Here is a 10,106-nt window from a genome sequence, read left to right on the forward strand (position 1 = left end):
TTTAAAACTTACTTGTTTTATCATTTAGCTTACTTGATAATCTAGTTACCTAAAAGACAAGAATATATAACTTAAATGTAGTTAATACAGCTCACTTTAAGAATTTTACAAGGCAGAATTTCAAAAAAAATCTAGTAATTCATATTAAATAAGAAAATAATGTTCGATTTACGAAGGTTTAAATGAAAAAAATAATCAAAATAAAGAAAACAATTTGAAATTACAATAAGTCGAATTACAATTTATTTAAATCAAAACTATTTAAACTTCAAGTTTTGGTTAAGGTAAAGTAAACTATGTTTCGATACTAAAACAATTTAGTTAACATTAGTTTAGTTTTGAAAAAAACACTGATTAAAATAAATCTAAAAAAACAACAAATTTTTACTGATCGGGTTAGAAGAAATTAGGTTAGAAGTGATCATGTTAGAAATGATCGGGGTAGAAATGATCGGCTCCCGCACTGTGCAGTGCATAAAGTATGCTAATCTCTTCTGTTATCATGTACTCTCTTTCTTTATGACGTCATAAAGCTTCACACGAACGTTAGCATTCAGAATATCAAACATTAATACATGCAACTCATGTTAGTTAGATCCTTCTACAAGGTGAACGGAAATGAAGACGGTTTGAACACATAACTTGATGTGTGAAACGTGTCTTGCCGAAATTCTTGTTACGCAGAAAGGCACGAAGCACAATCTGATTCGTCCCCTAAAAGAAGGATCTCACCTGATGTTTGAATCAGATCTTATTCATAAAATTAACTACAAAATTTAGCGGCGAGCTTTGTTTAAAAGTCTATTCTGATCCATGTACGTTTCTATGGGAAACTTTTTTGCAATAAATTAAAGAATGTTACTCATAGTAAATGAAAATAGTTTGATTTGCATTAAAAAATATTATAGTTTAAAGCAATTGATTTTTTGCATTATTAAGTTTTCTCTGGAGAAGCAAAGATTTCCTTACTTCAAATTAAAGCATAAATTACTTTATAAAAAGTTTATCAAACATAATACAAAAAAAGGCATTTGTAGCTAATATAAAATAATCTAAATATTCGTATTATTTAATAAAATTTTAATTTATACCTAATTATATCATGTTTGAAAATAAGCTTATAACAACATATAAAAGTTTTCTTGTGATTTTAAACGATAATATATAGCCCCACTAGGCTGGTTGTTGGTCACTCAGAAAGAGCGATTTCCCTCCACTGCTGCCTTAACAACAGTGGAACAGTCATTACGACACTCAGCAAGCTGAAGTCATTTTCCTGCTCAGAAAACCTCTCCACAATTCATCATCGTGAGTGGTTGACCGTCATTGTTAAATAACGTTCGTGAGACACATACTTTAGAAATGATCCCTAAAAGTATGATCTTGAGATTGCATCGCAGATTAAAAATATGTTTTTAAGTGTGTAAGCTACAACTTAGATGTTTACTGTTGTGACATCACAAACGATAGAGCTTTGTTGTGACGTCATATCAGAGAGAGAGAGAGCACTATTAAATAAAAACTGTAACTTAATAAAATTTAAGCGCTATATCATACAAATAATAAACTAAATGGTATTTTTAAAATTGAGTAGTTTGCCTATACCGTTTTCTTTACTGTTAACTTGTTGTTTTCCAAATAAAGAAATAAACAAAGGTTAATGGCTAAATATCTAGTTTTTATTTGTATGAAATATTTTACAAATCTATTTGTGTTGGAAACGTTATGTTTCAAAATAAATATCAACATTTTGGTAAACTTACAATTCCTACCCACGATCAATTTCCACCCACGTACAACTCCCACCTTTCTTTTGTCTTTACTTATTGATCTTTTTTTTATTATCACTGTTACCCTTAACCCTTACCCTTGGTCGGTTCTCAGATTTGATCAATTTTGAATTGTGCGGGTGGGAATTATGCGCAGGTGGGAGTTGATCGCGGGTTGGAACTGAGCGGTTCTACAAATTTTAAACGTTATCTCGCATTTAAATTTATTGATCAAATTAAAACTTACTTTGAAGCATTGAAAAGCATTTGTGTTGTGTTAACATTTTATTTAAGTAAAGTATTTCAAACCTTCCTTTGGTACATCTGTTTATGGAGAATAAATAAATTAATTTCAAAAGTAAACTTGTAATTCAGTTAAAGATGGTTAAATTGAAAAATACAAGTTAGAAATGATCGGGTTAGAAATAATCGCAGGGTAAACCGCACAGTGTACAATGACATATATTTTATATTCAAATTAGCTTCCGAATCCTATGTAAATTTTAAAATTTTCTCGCAATATTTAGTGTAAGCTTCAAAACCCTCCTCAAATACGGTTGGGACTTTTTTTAAGCACCCCGTTAAGACCGCTGCTCTAAAATTTTCTATGCCATATAATAATAACGAGAAAGAGCTAAAACAAGCGGGAGCTGATCATTTCTAACCCGATCATTTCTAACTCGCTGTCATTTCTAACCCGATCACTTCTAACCCGATCGTTTTTAACCCGATTTAACCCAATCATTTCTAACCCGATCACTTCTAACCCGATTTAACCCAATCATTTCTAACCCGATTACTTCTAACCCGATCACTTCTAACCCGATCACGTCCAACCCGATAATTTCTAACAAGATCATTTCTAACCCGATTATTTCTTACCCGATTTAACCCAATCATTTCTAACCCGATCATTTCAAACCCGATCACTTCTAACCCGATCACGTCCAACCCGGTCATTTCTAACAAGATTATTTCTATCCGATTATTTTAACCTGATTTAACCCAATCATTTCTAACCCGATCGTTTCTAACCCATTCTACTTGTTTATTTTATTTTTATTTTTTAGTCTGTATTTTATGCAAAAACAAACTAGTCTTAATAAAGTTATTAATTTTTTTTTTCAAATATAATGATTTTAATGTGTTACGTAAAAAATATTGTTAGTATAAATTTAATTTTCAGTATTAATTTAACATAAGTTTATTTTATTTATTTTACCTCATTTTATCCTACACATAATTTCAATTTTTTTTTTCATTGTTTAATATTTTTTGTTCTTTTAATCTACTTTAACAAACGTTTTTTGTTAATCATATACAAATCACTAAATCGTTTACTTAACAATATTTTGAACTACTCTTTGTAGGATTTTAAAGTAAGCAGTTATAAGTATATTTAAGTTGGATCTTATATTAATTCACATTACTTTAATAACTTAAACATAAGCAAATTGTAATAGTAAACCTTTACAATTGTTATATTTAGATACAAAAACCTTTATATTACGGTCTAAAAATACATTGTAAGTCTATTGTAAATGTTGTATTATTGCTGACTAATGTATTAACGTTTTTTAGTAGGTTAGTTTTAAGTTTTATCTCAATTACTTATACAAATTGTTTTACAATTTTTATAGACTTATTAAGATAATGGAATTCAAACAAACACTAGGAGAAATTAAATACTTTTGTTATATTAAGTGAAAAAGCATGAATTTTAGCTATAACCTAGATATTAAAACAGTTATATCATATAACAAACCACAAAAGTATGTTACGTCGATTGACCGTCTTGATTTCACATCATTAAAAAATGTAGTCCTAGAGCAGGGGTCGGCAGGCAGTTGGTGGTCGCGGGCCAAATTTCAAGTTTCCAAAGTCTTCGCGGGCCGCAGTTTTAGTTTTAGTGACATTTGAATACTCGTTTGGTTTTAGTTTTAGTCACACTAGAGAAAAGTTTTACTTTTGTTCACCTTATTATTTTAAAAGACTTTTAGCTATACATAGAATGCCTATTTAAATTAATATTTTTTAGAATAGAATTTACGTTGACTAATATACATAAGTGTTAATAAACTATGTACTTTCATAAGCACTTAATAAGTTAAACTTTATATTTATTTAATTTTATCTACAACCTAACTTTCTATAAAAACCTAACTTGAAAGACAATTTATGGGTTACTTTTGTACATTTGTTATATTAGTTACCTTTTTCATAGTTCTAAGAATACTTACTTCAAAAAAAGTTTTTGCGTGGTAAATAATTTACACTCATTAAAAAATTTAGTAATTAGTTAACTTAATAAAACTAATACCTTTTTGTATTCCAGAAAGCTAAAACAAGTTCTCGAACACTTTAATAAAATATTTTATTAGTAATTAGTCTTTTACATGGTTGCCACTTAAAAAGCAAAAATGTCTGAGTTGTATCAAACCAGCCTAAGTTTATTAAAAGTTGAAAGAGCTAATAAATAGCTGTTAATCAAGCTTAAATACCTATTTAAAATATCATCATTATCAAAAAGTACACAAATAGTAAGAAAACAAGAAAAAACTACAATTAATATACTACACTACAGTCATAAAAACTATTCTGAAAATTGGAACATTTCTTTAAAGTGTTTGAAATAAAAGTTTCACACACACCTGAGTTTTCAAGCTTTTAAAATAGCCTGTTTGTGTAGCAACCCAGTTAAAATAAAGTTCACAACATAAAGAAACTACGAAGGTTATTAACAGTAAGTAAATTACATGCCAAAAAAATATAAGTCAGCTGGATTCGACAATTAAGTTTCTTAAAAAAATTTAACAAAAGTATAAAACTTTATTGGGTCATTAGTGAAGTAGAAAAACTTATTTTTTATTAAGCATTCTAGCAATTCTTTACCTGCAATGAAAGTATTGCATTTAAAAATAGTGCTAGTAAAATATAGGACGAGCTACAAGAATAAAAAGCCATTAGTTAGGAGTTATTGCGAGAAAAGATAAAAAACAAATCACTAAAGTCAGTTCCAACAAGCACATGATTATCTTCAGTTACTACAGAATGATCAGAAAAAATTATTAAGGCAAGTTATAAAGTAGCAAAATTTATTACTTAAAATGAGATACCGTTTATAATTGAAAACTTTTTTAAAGAATTTATGTTGGTGGTAATGAAAAACATTTGTTTATTTCTTCAATGACAACAAGAAGTCGTGTTTAGGAAATGCATTAAGGTTACAAAGTCGAATAAATCAAATTAAGAATTTAATCAATCTGTTAACATGAGAGCACTGATAGAAAAACCTTTGCTCATCTGAGAATTTTTATTATAGATTTTTATTAACTTAGACATTTTAGTAGAATTTCTTGGTTTAGTTCCAACGCGAAGCACAACAACCGGTGAAATTTTACAAGTAAAGGTGCAATGCACCAATACAAAGTTTTTGGAAGTACATTCCTTCTTTTATTTTTAGTATAAAGTTTGATTAAAGTTATAAAATGTCTTAAAAAGTATATCAATATTAAAAAATACTGTTAAGCTACTTTAATATATTTTTTAATAAAAAAATATTTATTTGGTAAATTTTGACTTCATAAAAAATATTTTGGAAACTTCATTACTTTACATATAAAAATTGTTTGAAATTCAGGTTTATCAAAAATTCTCAAATACAAGTTTATTTTCCAGATTTTTTAAGCATAAATTTTCAAATTCAAAGCTTTTACGGGATTCAAGTTTTTTGGCTTTACTGATTGTTCACACTTAAATGTAAACAATATTATAAATAATATTTTGAATTATATCAGCTGCAAGACTTAAAACTTAAGATATATTATAACTCAAACTAACACTGTGGATTGAGCAAAACATACATTATAAGTTTAATTTGCCATTCATTCAAGCGAAAAAGCCAGTCTGAGTCAACAAAAACATTCCTTTTATTTTTGTATACAAAAATAAATTCTATCCAAAAACTTAAAAATGACTTAGTTGGCCTGAGATTTGAAGTCTTCAAATAGTGATAGTCTGAGTGTGTGGTAATGTTTAGTTGTTTATTTGCTTGAATTTGAACTGTTTTGAACAATGTGCAAACTTAATAAATTTACCATCCTTAAATCTAGTTTATATTAAATAGGTAACTCCAAAAAACAGTAATTGTGTGTATTGGTATGCAAGGCATTAAAATTAACTTAGTTTGACAAAAACAATGTTTGAAAAATAAAAATGTATACCAAAAAAAACTGTATTACTTTATGTCATATATATTGTTTTAAATGTGTCTGTACAAATTTAGGTATTACGTGTAGAAACAACAATGTTAGAAAGTTATGCATAAACTAAACTTAAACTAACTAAAGTATTAAATAAAAAGTGGTTTAAAATATGAGCATCTTTTTAAGTTGGTGTGCGTAGAAATTAATTTAAAGTGCAAAGAAAACTTCTAAAAATTTAAAATGTGTCAAAAACCTTATTTCTTATTACTATGTTATTTTAAATAATTTTACAAATAAAAAATCTATAAAAGAAACTTAGGTATAAAAATTATTGGAAAAAAATATCTAAGCTATAAAGAAATGATACTTTAGTTAATTGCTGTGCAATACTTTTGCACAAATGGAAAACATTTGCATTTAGTTATTTAATAAATAGGTGTCTTATAACTAACTTATTAAATCCAAGCACTCTTTACACTCTTTTTTTAGATAATTACTTGCTGTTGTAAAAAAGAAGTTATTATGAAACTGAGAAAAATATCCTGTCAGAATGATAATCTGTCTTATTCACATTTTTAAACTAAAGCAGTAATTTCTTCTAATTATTTTAAAATGTTATACAGAGATTTAAAACCAAACTAATCAAATTAAATCGAATTACTGAAAAAAATTTAACTTGAAATATATTTTTGCTCAGCGGGCCACATTTACATGCTCGCGGGCCACAAAATTTTCTTTCGCGGGCCGCACTACATTCAAAAAAATAATGTGCTCGCGGGCCGCAGATTTACCCTTCGCGGGCCGCAATTGGCCCGCGGGCCGCAGTTTGCCGACCCCTGTCCTAGAGCAAAAAAAGTCACTAATAATTAAACAGACATGTTTAATTGCATAACAAGTCCGATATTAGCCAAATCTCGCCCATGTAATCTTCTTTAAAACATTCACCTAAATCTATATAATATACAAAATGTTTCAATTACAACTTAATTTAGTACTTTAGTTACAAAAATTTCTTTTAAAGTTACTTTATTATGTTCAGTTGAAATAATGTAAGTAAAAACAAAACACGTACTGAAAAAATATTTTGAAATAGAGTAATAAATTAATAATAGTTAAATTAAGTATAACTAGGGGCAGAAGTTTAACAAAACTCCATCAAGATCTTTGTTTCCTTTAATCAACTATTTTTTCAGATGATTATTACACGCAACGTATTTACTTTTTATTCATTACAGTAAAGCCAGCTTGAAGTCTAAAGACTTTATTCTCGGTGTTTTTTTGCACCTCTGAATTTATATAAATGTTATGAGTTTTTTCTTCATTAGAAATTTAAACCTATAGCAGAGTTTCACAATACAAACAAATTTTATTATTTTATTGTAAGTTCTTAAGTTATATAAAATAATCAAATAACTTATACTTATATTTCATATTCAATTATCGCTAAATAATCTTAAGTGTTTGTGTTTTTGGAAACCTGTGAAACAATAACTTTTAAAAGATATCAAGAATTTTTTAAAAGAAGTTTCTACTATTAATCGTGAGGAACTGTTTTTGCAATTTTAAGTTTTGAAAACTTTTAAACTTTCATGACATCTGCTCTATATACATCATATTTTGAAAGAAAAAAAAAGCAAAATAATAAGATTTCGACACTTAATTTTTATAGTTAAGTTTATTATATAATATATCTTATTTAATCTTTAAATATAATTTACCTTTGGCTAAAAGAAAGAAAATTAAATTTAAGTTCTAGTAAATGACATATTCTAAATATTAAAAAAACGTCTACCTCTACTTTTGACTTATTAAACAGTATATACTTTCGTTTTAAGAACTTGGAATTTAATAATGATAATTTTAAATGAAACCACCATACTAATTACTATTACTAGATTTATACTAAATGTATTATTTCAAGTTTCATAAATACTATATTAATATTGTTAAAAAGTTTTATTTCATATAAATTCGCCCTAAGTCTATTTGCAACTTGCCAATTTGGTCTCCATACTTGAAAAAAATATATTAACTATATAGAATCTCTTCAAAGAAAAAGTACGGAGGAGTAGTCTTTAACGGCTGCAATACTCATCATATTTCTAACATTGACTACTATCCAAACTTAATATTAAATCTTTAGAATTCAAAAGACTTATACTTTTCCTAATGCTTTTTAAAACTAACTAACTACAATTAATTTATAATCCATTTTTATACCTTATTAAAATGATTAATTACCACGAAAATAAATCGAAAAATGCATGCAGTCATAATTATCTTTCAGTTTAAATGTCGAATTAGCTTTCAAACAAAACTAATCTTTGCAAAAAAAAAAAAAAACAACTTTGATTTAAATTCACTTGATTAAGATAAGATACTTTATACTAGAAACTATCAGTAATTTAAAAAGTTTTAAACTTATAAACCATTGATTTAATATGAATAATTTGGTTCATTCTATAGTTTGATTTTATTAGCAGCGCCTTTCCTCAGTAAATAATAAACGGTTTTTCAATATTTTCGATAGATATTTATTTGACCTGTATTCTTGCTTTTGACTATAGATTTTTAGTTTGGTGGTTAGTCAATGCACTTAAATTTTTGATTTTTTTTTACAATTCTTTCTACCTTAATTCCAATAATGTTTATTTTAATTTATCGATTATGCTTTGGCAAGGCGACAAAAATAGTTGATGTACAAACAATGAAATACCAAACGGTTGCACAAATGCACAGAACCTAACTCTAAAAGTCAGAATGTGTACATCCGGTTGAAGTTTGAACAACAATAGATTTTATTCATAAAATTTTGTAGTTTGTTTGATTTCTGACATTCTAGTATGTTCTAAATGAATTTTACAAAAGTAACCATGAACCTTATTTTAATGAAGAAGTGCGTGATTTAGACTATTTTGCTGATTGCTGCACTCAAATCATTAAAACAATTTACTAAATCGTCTCAATATGTGTTGCTGAATATTGTAGAGAAGGTTTTTTGTTGAAAAGAAATCGGAAGTTAATTCTAAATTGAAAGATTGTGCTGCTGTGTTTGGTTTTATTGGAACTCACTTATCGATGAAAGAATTGATGTTAAACTTGCTTATTGTGGAATTTAAACCAAATTTGTTAAAAACCGTCTCCCTTAAATCATAAATAAGTCAATTAGTATTATATTAAAGTGTTGATTTCTTTTTCTATTCATCTATAAATATTAGATAAAACTGTAGTTTTTGGTTTTAAGGTATATAAATTTTCGTCTCTTTGTAAGTGTCAATCAGTTTAAGTTGCCCAGATTTTGATGCCTGGGTCTAGCGTAGGATAACAAACTTCAAATAGCAATATATATCAAAAACTAAATTTTAACCAAGGCTATCTGAACATTAAGTTTTATTTTAAACAAAATAAACTAAATTTCATTAAAAAACAACTTTGTTTAGATTAATTTGTTTTTTAAACAAACCCTTATTTTAAAAACAATAATAAACAAACATATTAATACAGATCGGGTAACAGTTGTCGGGTTAGATCGGGTTAGAAACGATCGGGTTAGAAATGATCTTGTTAGAAATAATCGGGTTAGAAGTGATCGGGTTAGAAGTATTCGAGTTAGAAGTGATCGGGTTAGAAGTGATCGGGTTAGAAGTGATCGGTTTAGAAGTGATAGTAAACCAAAACAAGCAACATTAATTTATTGATCTACAGTATCCATAACATTAGAATCTCGACAAATCAGTGTATTTTTTCAAACTAGTATTTTTCAAGATCCTAATTTTATATTAGAATTTAGTATAAAACATTTAAATTTATGGTATACTTGATTTATCACTTTTTCAATCCGTATCGGGCCAGATTCTAATTATAGTTCAGCCCAATACGGATTTAAAAATACATTATCCGGTAGATCACTAACTTAAACATTTTTTACTATAGATGCGATAAAATATGCAACAACAAAGCATTACTAATTACAAACTATTAAACTAAAAACTGAAAAGTACATTTGGGGCTGCAGTTTGCCAACCTTTGACAAAAATAAACGGTATACTTATGATTCCCACCTGCGATCAATTTCCACCCGCGCATAATTCCCATCCAAAAATATTTTTTATTTTCTTTATTAATTGATGTT

The 10,106-nt window shown here is 27.4% G+C and overlaps 1 non-coding gene across 1 annotated transcript; it reads right to left on the reverse strand.

Annotated features, from left to right (window-relative positions):
• Positions 1–1,188: 1,188 nt before the first annotated feature.
• On the reverse strand, positions 1,189–1,385 carry LOC145841792 (small nucleolar RNA U3). Its single transcript, XR_014370168.1, has one exon. It is a non-coding gene; the product is annotated as a small nucleolar RNA U3 (small nucleolar RNA).
• Positions 1,386–10,106: the final 8,721 nt, after the last annotated feature.

This window comes from Thalia democratica, chromosome 7 (genome assembly GCF_965202585.1).
Source record: "Thalia democratica chromosome 7, ktThaDemo2.hap1.1, whole genome shotgun sequence".
Taxonomy (NCBI): domain Eukaryota; kingdom Metazoa; phylum Chordata; class Thaliacea; order Salpida; family Salpidae; genus Thalia; species Thalia democratica.